Source organism: Tamandua tetradactyla, chromosome X (assembly GCF_023851605.1).
Source record: "Tamandua tetradactyla isolate mTamTet1 chromosome X, mTamTet1.pri, whole genome shotgun sequence".
Lineage (NCBI taxonomy): Eukaryota > Metazoa > Chordata > Mammalia > Pilosa > Myrmecophagidae > Tamandua > Tamandua tetradactyla.
In genome coordinates, this window is record NC_135353.1 from 121,587,759 (window position 1) to 121,590,080 (window position 2,322).

The window sequence follows — 2,322 nt, forward strand, 5'->3', positions numbered from 1 at the left end:
AACACATCCTCACCAAATAGGAAATCTAAACCTCCCTAACTCTTGTCCTTCCCCCCATTATTTACCTCTGGTGTTGCTGTGGTACTGCTGATGTTTTCCTGTTAAACAGCCCATAGCATGCAATAGGAGATTTCCCCTGTATCCTGAACTTAAACACTCTTAGGTACAAGAATCATACCTTTGAAGTAGTTCATGCAAGAACTTATTTATATTTGTAGTGTTACTCAATGGGATACATAGGTCGATAAAACCCCTTTCAATCACGTTCACCTTCAGTATGTTAACATTACTTATAGACCCAGTAGTGACCCACCTTCACTTCTATTGATTCCCTTACATTTAAGTTCAACCTCATTAGCTAACCGTTCACCCATCTCTAGCTTTCTATATATCTCTAAATCTCCTATATTCTGTATTATAAGCCTCTAATTTTACCTTTACCATGGTCATAAAAGTGGAGTCATACAGTATGTATCCTTTTGTGTCTGGCGTATTTCATTCAGCATTATGTCCTCAAGGCTCATCCATCTTGTCATGTGCTTCAGTACGTTATTTCATCTTAGTGCTGCATAATAATCCATCATATATTTATATATACCATATTTTGTTAGCCCATTCGTCTGTTGATGGGCATTTGAATTGTTTCCATCTTTAGGAGATTGTAAATAATGCTGCTGTGAACATCGGTGTACAAATGTGTGTTTATGTCACTGCTTTCAGCTCTTCTGGGAATATATATACCAAGTAGTGCTATTGCCTCAATTGATTTTTTTACTGGAGTGCCAAGTCCACTCAATGGGGAAAAAAAGTCCCTTGAAGAAATGGTGCTAGGAAAACTCGATATCCACATGCAGAAAAATGAAAGTGGACCCCTACCTTACACTGTATACAAAAAGTAACTGAAGATGAGTCAGGGATCTAAATATTAGAGCTAAAACTATAGAACTCCTAGAAGAAAACATAAGGAAATATCTTTAGCACTTGTATTATGCAATGGATTTTCAGACTTTACACCAAAACCCAACAACACAAGAAAAAATAGATAAAATGGACTTCAACAAAATTAAAAATTTTTTTTGTATCGGAGAACATTATCAAGAAAATGAAAAGACAACCAACAGAATGGGGGAAAATATTTGCAAACATATATATCTAATAAGGGCTTAATATCCAGAATATATAAAGGATTCTTACAACTCAATAACAAAAAGAGAAATGACCCAGTAGGGAACTTTTTTGCCAAAAATGGCAAAGGACTTCAATAGATATTTCTCGAAAGATTTATAAATGGCCAGTAAGCACATGAAAAAATGCTCAACATGATTAGCCATTAGAGAAATGGAAATCAATAAAGCACGATGAGATACCATCTAACACCCCTTAGAATGGCTGTCATTTAAATAATGGACAATAACAAGTGCTGTCTAGAATGCAGAGAAATTGGATCCCTCATACATAGTTGGTGGGATGTAAAATAGGGTAGCTGCTGTGGAAAACAGTTTGGAAGTTTTTCAAAATGTTAAACATAGAATTACCATATGATCTGGCAATTCCACTCTTAGGTATGTACCCCAAAGAATTGAAAGCAGGGACTCAAGCAGATACTTGTGCATCAGAATTCAGGTAGCATTATTCATAATAGCAAAAGGTAGAAGCAAGCCAAGTATCCCATCAACAGATGAATGGATAAACAAAATGTGGTCTATACATACAATGGAATATTACTCAGTCTTAAAAAAGAATGAAGTTCCTTTATTTCTGTGCTCCACCCACAGCCATTTGTGTGTTCATTCAGCACTAATTTAGTGCCTATTGTGTATACTCCCTTGCCCAGTGCTGGAACAAAAACATGTTTTTAATCCATTCTAAACTGCCCAGGTTTGACCTGCTTTTAAAGTAAAACCTTGTATGAAGTGTAACACCCATACAGAGGAGTAAACAGACCATGGGTGAACAGAGTGATGAGTTTTCACAAGCAGACACACATGTGGAACCAGAATGCAGGTTAAAATAAAACAACATCACCAGCCAGAGTCCCAGAAATGTTTAATTTTTTAACATCTTTGAAATCAGGCTGCATCTTACTGGTGGGTCATAATTTAATTGGCAGCCCTGTATTTTCTTTCTTAGTGACACATAATGGTGCCTTTTATAATCAGTGGCAACTCAAAGTCAATGAACTATACCACCATTACCACCACCACCAGCAGCAGTAGCTAATGTTCATAGATGCCTACAGTGAGCCGGGCACTTTGCATATGTCATCTGTGAGGTAAGCATTTTATCTCCTTAAAGACTGAGGAAACCGAAGTGCAGAGAGGC